Raw genomic sequence first — 16,244 nt, forward strand, 5'->3', positions numbered from 1 at the left:
GGTGTTCTGACCTTCCCTTTTTTCAAGCTTTCATTGACATATTTCTGTAACACCTAAACTTTTCTCATAACCCTAGAAGCAAACCACTATCTAGGAACATGAGATTAGAGCACCAGATTATGGAGAGTTTGCCTACTTGCATTTACAGATGGGAGATCCTCTTAGGCACAAACATCAGAGTTTCCATTGTGATATATTTTTCATCAAAGAATTTAAGTGCAGACAACTGTGTCAATTCTTTTAAAACTTTAGGTTTATAAAAATAGATGAGTTAGACATGACCCTTATACTCAAGAAACAAAGTACTAGAGGGAAGAGTGAAATGTGGAAATAAAACTAGGCAATGTAAAGCAAGTGCATGAACAGATGTGCCAAGACCAGACAAAGCATCCACAAGGAGAGATAATTTGATATCAAACATAATCAGATAGCAAGGAGAGCAAACCCTTTTAGGAGCTGAGTCTTCAAGAGAGAGAAAGGAAAGAGAAAGATCGTGGCATTTAACAAATATGCCTAAAATGTTTAGAGCAGATTTGTGGCAGGTGTGTAAATCATTTAGGCAGCTAAATGACAGCCCCAGATGGCTCCATTTCATTACCTATATCTAGTTTCTCTCTCCTTTTGCTTCCATGCTTATGTGTGTTATCATCTAAAGCCTACTTAAGTTTTTTGGGTGATATATAATTAGTGGAGCATTGTGTGTGAAAGAAGAGCAGAGATGAAGTTAACAATATTTGCCTACAGAAAGGACATACCCTTCTGTATTTATCAGCTTGGGCTGCCATAACAAAATACCATAGACCAGGTGACTTAAAGAACTGAAATTTATTTTCTCACAGTTCTGGGTGTTAGACTACCCAAATCAAGGTCCAACCAAATCAGTTTTTGGTAGCTCTTTTCCTGGTTTGCAGACAACCACCTTCTCACTATGTCCTCACATGGCTTTTCCTCTCTGCTTGTGTGGAGAGCAGAAAATGAGCCAGTATCTCTTCATATTAGGACACTAAACTCTATGACTCCATTTAACCTTAATTAATTCCTAAGAGGCCCCATCTCCAAATAGAGCTACTTGAAGGGTTAGTTCTTTGATACATGAATTTTGAGAGGACACAAATATTCCATAGTATCTTCTTATGTCAAGATGCAAATGGTGGAGAAAGGGGTCATTAAGTCAATATGATCTGCAGATGAAGTAGGTTCTGGTTTTGTTGCCAGTTTAGTTAAATTCACTTCATTAATGCTTCATGTATTTTGAATACAGGATTGGAACTTTCCCTTCAATATGACTTGGGATCTTAACCCTGCAAAAGCTCCAGGATTATCTTTGTGCTTTCAGATCAGGGATCGGTTTTTCAAATTATGGGAGATATCACTTTGCTTTAGAGACCACTTGCCAGACCCTTAGGAGTTCAGACCAAAGTTCTCTGTGCTCTCCGATCCTGCCCCCTGCACCTAAGTAGATGTCTTCACCCTGATAGGAGGTGTATTGGATTGGTTGAAGGCCCAAGTGCCTTAGAGATATTTCTTACAGCAATACTTCCCCAACCCCAGCAGTAATCATTACTGCTCTGCACTTTTGAAGGCTTGGGATATTTTACAGGAATTTTTCATAGCTTGTTTGCCTGCCATATGCTTTTGAAGGGCCATTGCACTGTATGTTAGTGAAGTCCAGAAAGACTTTGGAGAGGTTTATCTCATGTCTTTTGCCCCGCCCAGCCTTCGGTGTATTAATCCTAGGCGTTCAGCAAAAGCCTGTGAGAAAGAGTTGATGGGTGGATACTGACTTGTCATGTGGCTTGGATCTTGCCAGCTCACCTGATGTCACTATGCACTCATTGAATGAAAGTTTTCACCCCTTCTGAGGAAGATTCCTCCTTTCCTAACCACTCCACCACAGGAAAAATTAATCATGGGTCTCTTCTCTCCTTTGAAGAAATGGGTTTTAAAATTACTTCATAAGTTATTCAAGTTATTCTCACTGTTAGGGTGGCAGCAATTGTTTCTTAACATCTTTCTGAACCTTAACCAGTAACAGAAGTTGTTTGACTGACTTTGGCAGAATTAACAAGCTATTTCTTCAATTGTGTGTTTCAGATAACCTTGAAATGTAAGTGTAAAGAGAATCTTAAGAGAAACACTAAACCTTTGCTCTTTGAATTCCTCTATGAGTATTTGAATGTAGTCAAATTTAGCTTATATATTTTAAACAGAATTAAAAGACAAATAAATTCTTGAGATTTTTTTATAACTCATACTGTAAGAACTTATTTTCAAATTCAAGTTTTAAAGGAAAATGCATTTTAATTTAATTTTGCCTAATGTATAACAAAACATCTAGGTCAAGGATGGGCAGGTGGGGTAGAATTGAAAATATCAAAAATATGATAGAACATGAAATATAAGAGCTCATATAAAATGCCTATATAATATTGTGACATATATGTCACCTTATTACTAGCTATTCTGCCCTTCATTCTGTTTTTCATTTTTAGTTTCCTTGGGCTCTCCCAGGTCTGATAATTCACCCTGAATCTATGGTCTGCCACTGGATACGCTTATCAAAGACAAATGGGTAAGAGAATAGCAGGCACTGTTTTAGATGCAGAGTCTCAGAAATAGGTTGATGGAGAACAAAGTACTAGAAAATATTAACCAACAGGTCTTGAGGATTAGTAACAACATTCATATTTCCTACCTCCTCAACAACCCTTATACTGTAAACCATCAATAATAAATATTTATTTTGATCAATAATAAATAATAAATATAACTGGGATTTAGCAGATTAGGAAATGATAAAAATTACTCAATTTACCTTTTTGAATGGCCATAACTGTAAAACCTCTAGAGGCCACTAGTGGCATAATTAAAATAAACATTATATAAAGTAATGCAAATCACTTGCCGTTTTTGACCAGGCCTAGGGAAACTAAGGAAATCTGATCACTATAATGATATGAAATATGGGATTAGGAGAATGAAATTCATGCTTCCAAGAAAATTATTTTGATAGAATATATTCAAGTCTATATGAGAAGTGCCTAAGTGAATATATTTTATATACATGACATATACAAGTGAACAAAATAAATAGTTGTTATAGGATATATATCCTTTCAGAATATAGAGAATATTATGAAATTTTAAAGCAAAATAAATATAGTTTTGTAAGAATACTCATCTTTTGGGGGGGTGGGTGTGTGAAATTATAAAATGCTATTAAAATGCATAACAGTTTGCCTGAGGGTTTAGAGGAGATCCTCCTGAGAAAGTAACTTTTCAGTACAACTTGAGAGACTTATAGGAGTTTGCCAAACAAAGGGAGAGAGGCAAGAATATTAAGAGATCTTGAATCCTGGAAGAGACAACACTAAAACATTCATAGAAACCCAGTGTAATGGGGAATAGTAGGGAGAAATGAGGCTGGAAGATGGAGAACTAGATAACTACAGGTCAAATTAGATTTTTAATTTTATTTTATTAAAACAGAGAGGATTGTTTTAAAGGAATATATTTAATATGCTTCAGCATCGTTTTCATTAAAACATCAATCAGTCTACTCATTGAAGAGAACATTAGAATGGGGTAAGACCACAAATGTCGAGACCAAACAGGAAGTTATGGAACTGATCCATATTTAACCATACTAATTAGCACCACCCTCTCCTTCAATCATCACTCTTATTGACATGACCCCTTAACTATCTCTTTAATGTGTTCACTTCTACAACATTAATCCAAGATATTTGGTATCTCATCTGAACTATGAGAATAGTCCCTGACTTGTTTACCCAACTTCCAATCTTGCCACTCACTAATGAATTCCTTGTACTTGCAGGTGAAGGAATCTTTTTTGAACAGACATGGTTAGATCAATTCCTTATTTTCATCTTTCAATGATTTACCTTCCTATCCTTAACATAGCCTATCAGAACATGCAGGATCTGGCACCTGCCTTTTTAATTGATTTCATCTCACTCTGCTCTACACCTTCTTCTCTAGCACTTGCTACTTTTTTTTCATTTCTCAACAATATAATGCTCTGTTTTAGCTCAGAGCCTTTCAACATGTACTTTTTTTTTTTTTTTGGCCTGGAACACTTCCATACCTCTCTTACCTTCTTGCCAGTTAATTCTTACTTATTCTTCACATAGATTTGATAATTGAGAAATACTAACGATTGTTTCCCTTTTTGAGAATACAATCTCCTGCTTCATTATTCAACTAAAAATAATTATGTGTTTTCTTGTTCAAGAGTAAAAATTAACAAAAAAGAAGACATCATGTCTTTCTTCTTTACATCCATATTCCTAGAATAAAAGTAAGTGTTCAATAAGTATTTATTGAATTGATGTACTAGGACATGAATGAACAGATGAATGGATGGATGAACACATTTTCTCCCATAAAAATCAGTTTCTTGGAGCCAATATGCCAAGAATATGATAGCTTGGTTTCATTCAGTGTTTTCTTTTTGCTATTTCCTCTAACAGATCATCAATCATAAGGTATTTTGTATAATATACCTATGAAGTCTAACTCTGGACATGTAAGCAACAAATATATCACATAAATTGACATGCTAGCTCTTTCATTCTAGTTGTATATGCAGTTCTGCTAAGAATAAGAAAAGAATAACAATGTTTTATAGAATATCGCTGTGTCACATGCTCAGTACTTTATATTGCTCAAGAAAAATCTCAACATAATTTTCAGAAACATATGTCCTTAAAAATTGAGATTATTCACAATTTGTAAAGGGGAATCACTATTATTTTCCTTAGTTGCTTTTTGGGTTTAGGTAAATATTATAGTTTCTGTGTAGGTGTATCTTTCCTATAGCTAGGTGAATTATTTCTGCCAGACACAGGGTCATATAATCACTATCCCAGCTCAGTCATGATGACTGCAAAATACCATATGGCGTTGCCTGAAGGGGAGATAAAAATTGTTTTATTTAAAAATGAGTATGACCAAACTAGCTTTCTAAACCTAGACCTTTCCAAGTTATGCTGACCACCACAATAGTGGCACAAACTTTGGGATGCAGGGAATGAGAGGTTGTCAATTAAGGTCTGAAAACACTGGTTGGAGATGCAGTGCCAGGAGGAATTAAGTTGGCTGAAATCAGGCACATGAAAACAAAAATTTTAGATCTGAGAATGTAGGTTGAATATTGCATTAAAGTCAAGCAATGAGTGGAAGTAAATCCAGAAAATAGAGTGAACTGTAAATTAGATCACCAGCAATAAAATTACTGGCGAGTTTAGGTACAAGTAGGAACTAATTCTGACACTACAGTCCATCCATCTTTTCTGCCATCTCTCTTTGGTATAGATCATTTTGAGCCAAGGAGCAAGGGAGAAATATCCATTAGGGGCCAACATGTCTATAAGTGACACAAAATGCCTCTCCCAATTGAAGGAAATTGAGAATTAGCTTCCAGGCTTATCATTGGGCAGAAATTAGTTTCTACATTTTTAATCACTTAAAATTTAAAAATTATTTAAATCTTTCTTATTATTAAAAGGTAATGATGATTTTATTATATATTATATATCCTAGATATTTCTTAGAAATCACATCAGAGCAGCTTCAGAGAACACTAATTAGACAAAAATCTCAAAGTAGGAAAAGAAAATTGAGGCTATAAATCATATTCAAGTTCATGAGGACAATTTAAACCAGGATCAAATGACATTGGTAATTAATCATTTTAGCAAATTACTTTAAATTGAAATAGTATGATTTAGTAATGATGAAATAGTTGTACACAAGCACAATAGCCTTAGTTCTTCCCTGTATATTTTGCTCTTTCCTTTTATGTTCACATTTATAGCTAAAGTAAAAGATTTTCTGGTGTGAATAATTTAATGTTGATTATCTGTTCTTGTGTATAGCAGTATAGATAAGAGTGAAGTAGAATTAAATACATTAAATAATTCACAGTCTATAAAGAGTAAAAATGGAAGATTATCATTGTCTGAGTTCTGAATTTTTTTTTCTTATTTGAATAGTAAGACAAGAGAAAATGAAGAGATCCAAAGAAAATATTCACTTTTAGTTATTTTTAATGACAGCATGTATTAGTGCCTTTTAAAACTTAACAAATGAGGAATGCAGTTATTTCTTTTAAGAAAATAATATGTATCCTCTATCTTGAGAAGATATGGAGACTTTCCTGTAAAATATGTAGAGATCTTCAATCTATATGACCCATGTGCCAGCATACCTGTGCACCTCTAGCACGTAGTATCTGTCTCACATTTACAACTTGGAAGCTACTCTTCTATAGGTTATTTTTTCCTGCTACTCCCTATGATGATTAATTTTATGTGTCAGTTTGATTGGGCCATTTGATGCCCAGATATTTGGTCAAATATTATTCTGAGTACGTCTGTAAAAATGGTTCTGGATGAGATTAACATTTAAATTAGTAGACTGAATAAAGCATACTGTTCTCCCTAATATGGGTGGACCTTATTCAATCAGTTGAAGGCCTGAGTAGAAATAAAAGACTAATGCTGCAATGAGTAGGTCAGAACTCTTTTTGCCTGGCTGTTTAGAGTTGGGATATCATTTTATTTTCTGTCTTCTGACTCAAACTAAAACATCTCCTCTTCCTGGGTCTCAAGCCTGCCAGCCTTCAGACTAGAACTACACCAGGAGTTCTACTTGATCTACAGTTTATCTAGTGCAGATCTCAAGACTTGACAGTCTCCATAATCATCTTGTGAGACAATTCCTTATAATAAATGTCTCTCTCTCTCTGATAGATGATTGTCATTTGGATTAGGCTTCATATTTTTCCTTATTTCTAACATTATGCAAAAGTGTTATATTCCTAAATTGACTAAAAGATCTTTTCCTTTAATGTCTCACCACAACTGATTTGTGTTGTGAAGAAAAGCTCTCTCAAACTTGTCACAAATAAAATACCAAACTTACATGTTTTAATATTGCCACTGATTGTATTGACCAAATGCCACCTACAGTGCTTGGTGTCATTGTTAATCATAGGCTTTATTTGATATTTGTAGAAGTACAAGCCTTGGTCATTGCAGTAGTGGTTTTATTTGTTATATACAAAGTAGGATATGTAGGTAGGATATGATTAAAAATCAACTTTTCTTACCTTATATCATCACAACTGCTAGGGTGACACGGGGAAGACAACTAAGGCTCAGTAACTCTCAGAGATTTCTGGGTGCACCACCAAGTAAGCAATTTGTAACAGATGAATTGTAGGTAAAGGTGAGAAAAATCTGAAATAACTAGTGGAGGAGAAAGAATTGAATATCAGTTACTTATTTAATACCATCTGTAATATCTACAATTAGGGTTCTACTGAACCTTTTATGTCATGTCTTTGCAGAGATTATAGATGGTCATGGCCTTGCTTGGGAGTCCAAAACGGATTGGACTTAATGGAAGGCCTGTGGAGATCTGAATGATACAAGGGGTGGAAGTAAATTAGAAAAAAGAAGACGTTGGGTTGCAAAATAAGCGTGGGTTTGAAAATTCCCCTAAATGTAACAAGTGTTTCTTCAATATAAGATGCTATCCAGTGTGTAATATTTATGGAAATCCCAGTGTAAATTCTTGAAAGGTCTTGAAAGGTAACCTAGGACCTGCACATCTTATAGGTCTGGGATGGTGTTATTTTTTCTTTCATTCTGATAAGATTACATTATCTTCAGGAAGGAATAAAATAGGTAAAAATAAGGTAAATTTTAAAAAATGACATCCACACATTTATAATAGCTAAGTATATGTTAACAACATTTGAAAATCATTATTATAATATGTATGAAAGGCATGCAATTCACCTAGTAAAATATAATTTTTATGTATAAGGAGCTAATTTTTCAAAGATCAATATGTATGTTTCTTTGTGTATGTATGTGTTCGAGTATTTGGATGTGTATGTTTTTATCTAAAGACAAGTAGTTCTTAGCTGAAAAAGGTATGTATTTTTTTATAGAACCCAGAAGGTTATGCTGCAATTCTTGTCTTAGGGATTGTAGCAGTCTCCACACAGCATTCTTATTCACTGCAAGTTACTCTAGAATCAATGAATCTGTTTGACATCTTATAGCCCAAGCAACAGGTCCTCTTGTACTTCAGTCTGGTCTTGCAGTATCCTCCCTTTTTTTGAGTCCCACTCAGAATTCTGAATCTTCTGAGTCATCTAATAAATTGTCAAAGGAATGTTCCCAATGGCAGTCATGATACATCCATAATACTCCATATTACCAAACACTGTGCCTACTTCTTTGTTTTAGGAAATCTATGATGCTACAACTTGTACTGTAGCTTAGAGGTGATGTCAAAGTTTGCCTCAGACCCGTAAACTGTTAAATCTCCTAAATATTCATGGGGTATGAAGTTTGCTATTCTGGTACACAAATGTATTCTTAAGGCATCAAAGTGCCTTTAACTCTTTCTTGTTATCTAAATCCAATTAAGATAAGGACATCAACATGTTGAACCAACTGGATCTTCTGCATATGTTCCAGTGATCAGGATTCCCACAGACTATATTTTTAGAAGTCAATAGGAAAAACATAGCATGGAGATAAGAGAATGAATGAGAACTATTGCATTTCTCATGTGAAAGTAAATTGCTTTAAACCTTTACTGACAGGGGTTGGGAACAATTATTTTGCCAGTTCAATTGCCTTATACTGAAGATTAGAAATACATAAACATAACATTGTGCCACAAAAGCTGAAACTGGGATAGCCTTAAGATTAAGTTAATGATACCATAATAGCTCCTTGTCACACTCCACATCCCATCTCTTTCCTTCCCCCAGGGAACAATGGCTACAGATTCCATTGGTGCAGGATCAGAAAGAAATATTCAATATGTGCATATATAGATATAATTTCTATATACTATAGATGAATATACTATACATAGTACAAGTATATAACACTATGTATATAGTAAAGAGCATACTATATATAATTAATACTTTACAGTGATATTCTATCACTACATGATCCTCTGTTGGTTGAATCTGTGGATGTGGAACTGCAGATAGGGAGGGTCGACTATAAAGTTCTAGGTGGATTTTCGACTGTGTGTGGGTTGGCGCCCTTAAACTGCACCTTCTGCTGTTCAAGGGTCAACTAGTTAATATTTGATAGTACTAAATATATAGTTGCAGAATTTTGCAGGGCTTACCATGTCCTTAATAGGATTAAAATGATCACACCCAATTCTATTTATCTAACAAAGAAAGTGTAATCTCATCCTAGTACAGAATTTCTCAATCTTAGCCTATTATCTAGATAATTCTTTGTTGTGGAGAGCTGTCCTGTACATTGTAGGTGGTTTAGAAGCAATCCTGAACTCTACTCACTAGATACTTGTAGCTATCTTCCATTTGCCACACACTCCCTCCTTCCCCACACATATAGAGAGTAAATGATACTTATGAATCTCCAAATTTTGTCCTGCTTTAGGCCAGTCCCTTCACAATATTTCCAGTTTCATTAGCCAATTAGTCTCTCTTTTCACTTACACTTTGATCTATGTTTTTGTCATTTTACATGAAAGAGCCCAGTTTTACAGTGATTGTTTATATAATATCAGAACATTATAAGCTAAGGGTGGTATTTAAGAGAAGGTTGCCAGGGGGAAAAATTGTGTATGAAGAACACAGGAATAAAGTACTCTATCCAACAGGTCAAATCTAAATGTCAAGGGGGAAGATCTCAATCATAAATGGGAAGAGCCCTGAGATGCCAGGCCAAAGAACCAAAGAGAATGAGGTGAATAAAAATAACGATCACTATCTTTATAAAGAACCACATGAGTGAGGAAATGGAATTTCTCCAGTTGAGCCTCAGTGAACATCTTGATTGCAACCTCGCAGAGGACCAAACTAAAGCTGTACTCAGATTCTTGACCTGCAGAAATTATAAGATAATATAATAGATGTGTGTTCCTTTGATCTGAAAATTTTGTGGTAATATTATTTCACAGCAATAGATAACATACATATTTGGTAAGGCATAGAAGTTGCATCCTAAGGCTTAGGGAGATTTGGAATATTAGAGAGAACTTACCTTGTAAGACTTGCTCACCCACCTGACAGCGGTGGTGGTTTGGGAAACTAGTGTGGGAATTAATACCACTGGCTTGTTCAGGAAAATCATTGTGGGGCACAGGTCACTTACTACTATCTAGACAAAGACAAAACTGGTTATACATCTTACTGTTTGGCTCTGGGAGGTCTTATATGCCTGTATAAGCAGTTTTTGAATTTCATCCTACAGTTATTGTGGAATTAGTGTCTTTAAGAAAAGAATGATATTAAATAATTAAATAATATGACTATTATAGCCAATCAATCATAAGTAGATACAGTAATAAATTTCTTCTTGCATGATTTTGGATCAGTTATACACTCAAATCACCCTGGTAAATTGTTTTTTGATTGTTTTCAACATATTAATATGTCTCTCAAAATACAACTTCAATGCAAATAGATTAAAAGTATATAGGATTATATTTGTGACTAGGTTTGTAATTCCTTCTTTTATTGGACACTTCATATTGTTGAAATTGAGATAATTGATTGCATTAACCTCAGTATCTATCATGTATATAATTTAATGGAAAATAACTCTTATCGATTCATTGTGAAAAGCATACTGAGAAGATGTCCAACAGTCACAAATTAAATAGAATGAGATGCATATTTTTGGCATGACTTTGAACAGTTATACCTGACATGTCTGCCAACTAATGTCAATATGGCTCTATTTAAAAATTAAAATGTTTTCTGTGCATAAAACATATTTTTAAACTAGTTGGTATATAAAAATATAAATCAAGCATCTCTCTTCAGTGTTTAACATTTGTCAGTGTACAGACGCCTTAAGGTTTTGTCAGATTCATCTGTATGTAAAATTTATTATTGATACCATATTTTTGTATTTCACTATGAGTCTAGTAAATGAAATATTATTTGTCAGCACTGAGATTCCAACGTGGAAAAATGAACTTAAAGATAACATATGGATCTTATTATGACCAATGTAAGCACATTCAGCTGAAATGAACCTTGGAAATATTTCTATGGTGCTGAAAATGTTTATGGCACATGATGACTTCCTGAGAAAGAGGTTAAAAGGAAGAGTATTGAGATAAGCTATTTTATTTAATAGTAGTAGAAAAGAAATTTAGCCAAATTATCCAGATCATGAAAATCGAGAAAGTGAAAATAGACTACAAAATATTGTATTTTGAAGGTTATCTTTAACTCTACCACTTCAAATCATAATATCTTCCAAAAACACTCTCAAAGACATACCCAGAAATAATATTTTACCAGCTATCTGGGCATCTCTTAGCTCAGTAAAGTTGACATAAAATTAACCATAACCAATCTTGTGATTTTCATTAGGCTCTGACATTCAAGCAATAGCCATTTATTCCAAATAAGTTAATTTATTCTATTTCCACTAGGCTACAGTTGTTACACTATTGTGGAACTTAAATTTAGTTCTCCATATTGTAGCCACAGAAAATGCAGTATGTATTATCTTCACATTCACTACATTATCACCAGCATTTATTGATCTTATACAGTATGCAATACAATAATTGCCTTCCCTACTCTATTTGTTTAATTTATTATGAATCATCTGCTCTGCTATGTTGTAAGACAGTTCAGAGCTAGAGGCATGCATTACTCATCTTTGTACCATCAGTTTAAACAGATAACAATAATTTGATAAATATGCATAGAATCTGAATAAATTGATTTAAAACTTATTTTCAGGATTCTCAATCATAAAATTGGGATACTAGTTACCTCTCCTCCTTATTACCTCATAAAGAGAATCAAATAAATGAAAGTGGTTTTATTATACAAATTATAATAGTTTTTCTTATTGAATGTTATACAAACATTTCAGTGATTTAATTTGTAAAGAATGATAGCATTTTACAGGAAAATATGCAGTTTTACAACTGAATGGCATGCAGGTTTCTGTGTGTGTGCCTGTGTGTGTGTTGGGGAATGCGAATAAGAGGGATGTTTGAAGTTATGGTTGTCAAGCAGCCAACAGCTCTTGATCAGCAGACAACTGCTAGATCAGCTCTCCACACTTTGATAGTTTTGACCAGGTAGAGTAACAACAAATGAAAATGGAATTAGATCAGTACTCGTGTAACAACAGAACACCTGAACTTTATTTTTGCATCAGTTCCTTTATCCCCCAAGTCCCAAGAAGGCAATGCAGAGTGAGTCCTTATGAATGTTGTGCACATAGTGGTCTATGTCACAACTGAGGAACCCCAAAGCTTAGGAAACACCCAACTGTATAAGGATGCTACTAACCAACCAACCCAAACTTTATCCCAGAGGGATCCATTATCATTATGATTACCACTCAGGAAACAAATTTCCCTCCGACCTGGAGAAAGGTACTAAGTTTAGCAACCAAAGTTATTTTATATGAAAAGGTCTCTTAATTTGAAAATATAGTCTGGGATAAAAGTTATGACAAGACATGTAGAAACACTGGGGGGGATTGCCTCACAGCAATGTTAAGTAAGTATAGGCTCAAACCAGCAAAACTAACACTGCTTAGTTATCATTCATTAATGATTATGTTTTATCTAATCGAAGACAGTAGAAAACTGGGTAATGACTGCAATTGTTGGCTATATCCAACATATTTGCACAAAACTTGAAAGCTGTCCTCTATGTTTGATCCTTTTAAAAGAACAATAAGATAATTGATAAAGAATAAGTGTGACACCCTGGCATGTATGATACATATTTTTTAATTAATAAACTTTATTTGTAGAGAAGTTTTAGGTTCAGAGCAAAAACGAGCAGAATGTACAGAGTTCCCATACACTTCCTCTCTTCACACCTGCACAATCTCCCCCAACTAGCGACATTCCTCATCAAGCACTACATTTATTACAGTGAACCTACATTGACGCATCATTACCACCTGAAGTCCATAGTTTACATTAGGGTTTACTCTTTGTGTTGTATATTCTACAGGTTCTGACAAATATATAAAGACATGTATCCACCAATGTGGTATGATGTTTTGACAAATGTATAGACAGGTGTCAACCAATGTGGTATCATGCAGAGTAGTTACACTGTCCTAAAAATCCCCTGTGCTCTGTTTATTTATCCCTGTCTCCTCTTCTACCCTTTGCAACCACTGATCTTTTTATTGTTTCCATAGTTTTGACTTTTCCAGAATGTCATATAAGTTGGAGTCACACAGTATGCTGTCTTTTCAGATTGGCCTCTTACATTTAGCAATATGCATTTAACTTTCCTCCATGTCTTTTCATGGTTTGATAGCTCATTTCTTTTTACATGTGAACAATATTCATTGTCTGGAAGAACTGTAGTTTATTTATCCATTCACCTATTCACCTACTGAAGGACATCTTGGCTGCTTCCAAGTTGGACAATTATGAATAAAGCTGCTATAAACATCTGTGCACAGATTTTTTTGTGTGCATATAAGTTTTTAACTCATTTGGGTAAATATCAAGGAGGATGATTAATGGATTGTATGATAAGAATCTGTTTAATTTTTAAGAAAATGCCAAACTTTTTTCCAAAGTGGCTGTACCATTTTGCATTCCCATCAGTGAATGAGAGTTCCTGTTTCTCCACATTCTCTTTGCTAGCATTTGGTGTTGGCAGCATTGTGGAAAACTGCATTCCACTCAGAAGCCATGTTTTTAGAGAAGTCCAATGGAAAGTAAGTGTGTGTGTGTGTGTGTGTGTGTGTGTGTGTGTGTGTGTGTGTGTATTCCTACAAACTGTTAAGCACTGCTTTAAAAGTCTTTTCATGGCTGAGTAAATTGTATATTTCATTTCCAAATATCCCTCTAGTTATGAGAATTAGGGAGACTAAAAGTCAATTTACAATAAATGTTGTTTCATCGAATCTTTCTGTTTATATAGTTACTATCTGATACTGTCATAGGAGAATGCTAACATGCAGAAGATGTTTGTGGTACTTACACTATAAAATCTATTTTTTTTTTCTGCTGCAATCAACAACAAATGCTAGAAAGCATACCTTCTGGTAACGGGACACCTCTGAATCTCACATCTTTTCTTCATGGAAAACCATGTGCCACTGAAGAAATCTGTCTGCCATGGGAAGCATAAAACTTCCCTTCCTCATGGCAACACTCAAAATCAAACAAAATTAATAAGAAATGAAGCTATAGATTTATAAATGAATGATTTTAAAAAGCTCCAATATAAACTAGAAAAATGAATTTCATCACAAAAGAAGGGTGATGCCATATTTGTCATCTATAATTCTAAAACAAAAAAAGTACAGATCTTGGGAAGGGTGGAGATTTATGGTGAAGATGAAGACTTCTAGACTTATTTCCCATGCTGAAATTAATCTAGCCTTAATGATTACTGCAAGCAATGTGAAACCATAAAAAAAATTGATTATTGCTTTTAGATGAATTTTGTTGAAAATGCCTAGCTGGTGCATTTTTTTAAACATCTTTGTTGGAGTATAATAGCCTTACAATGGTGTGTTAGCTTCTGCTGTATAATGAAGTGAATCGGCTATACATATACGTATATCCCCATATCCCCTCCCTCTTGCGTCTCCCTCCCTCCCTCCCTATCCCACCCCTCTAGGTGGACACAAAGCACAGAGCTGATCTCCCTGTGCTATGCAGCTGCTTTCCACTAACTGTTTTACATTTGGTAGTGTGTACATGTCCATGCCACTCTCTCACTTCATCCCAGATTACTTTTCCCCCTCCCTGTGTCCTAAAGACCATTCTCTATGACTGCGTCTTTACTCCTGTCCTGGCCTGAGGTTCTTCATAACCTTTTTTTTTAAAATAGATTCAATATATATGTGTTAGCATACAATATTTGTTTTTCTGACTTACTTCACTCTGTATGACAGACTATAGGTCCATCCACGTCACTACAAAATAACTCAATTTCGTTTCTTTTTATGGCTGAGTAATATTCCATTGTATATATGTGCCACATCTTCTTTATCCATTCATCTGTCGATGGACACTTAGGTTGCTTCCATGTTCTGGCTATTGTAAATAGAGCTGCAATGAACATGTGGTACATGACTCTTTTTGAATTATGGTTTTCTTAGGGAATATGCCCAGTAGTGGGTTTGCTGGGTCATATGGTAGTTCTATTTTTAGTTTTTAAAGGAACCTCCATACTGTTCTCCATAGTGCCTGTGTCAATTTACATTCCCACCAACAGTGCAAGAGGGTACCCTTCTCTCTACATCCTCTCCAGCATCAACTGTTTGTACATTTTTGGATGATGGCCATTCTAAACAATGTGAGGTGATACCTCATTGTAGTTTTGATTTGCATTTCTCTAATGATTAGTGATGTGAAGCATCCTTTCATGTGTTTGTTGGCAATCTGTATATCTTCTTTGGAGAAATGTCTAATCAGGTCTTCTGCCCATTTTTGGATTGGGTTGTCTGTTTTTTTGATATTGAGCTGAATGAGCTGCTACTATATTTTGAAGATGAATCCTTTGTCAGTTGCTTTGTTTGCAAATATTTCCTCCCATTCTGAAGGTGGTCTTTTTGTCTTCTTTATGTTTTCCTTTGCTGTGCAAAAGCTTTTAAGTTTCATCAGATCCCCTTTGTTTATTTCTGTTTTATTTCCATTTCTCCAGGAGGTGGGTCACAAAGGATCTTGCCGTGATTTATGTCATAGAGTGTTCTGCCTATGTTTTACTCTAAGAGTTTTATAGTGTCTGGCCTTACATTTAGGTCTTTAAGCCATTTTGAGTTTATTTTTGTGTATGGTGTTAGGGAGTGTTCTAATTTCATACTTTTACATGTAGCTGTCCAATTTTCCCAGCACCACTTATTGAAGAGGCTGTCTTTTCTCCACTGTATATTCTTGCCTCCTTTATCAAAGATAAGGTGACCATATGTACGTGGGTTTATCTCTGTGCTTACTCTTGACAACTTAGATCAGGGGTCCTCAACCCCCGGGCCGCGTACCGGTACCAGTCTGTGGTCTGTTAGGAACCAGGCCGCACAGCAGGAGGTGAGCGGCGGCAAGCTAGAGAAGCTTCATCTGCTGCTCCCATCGCTTGCATTGCCGCCTGAACTCGCCCCTGGCCCTGGTCCATGGAAAGAGTGTCTTCCATGAAACTGGTCCCTGGTGCCAAAAAGGTTGGGGACCACTGACTTAGATAACCATTTCAA

Source organism: Kogia breviceps, chromosome 9, assembly GCF_026419965.1.
Source record: "Kogia breviceps isolate mKogBre1 chromosome 9, mKogBre1 haplotype 1, whole genome shotgun sequence".
Taxonomy (NCBI): Eukaryota; Metazoa; Chordata; class Mammalia; order Artiodactyla; family Physeteridae; genus Kogia; species Kogia breviceps.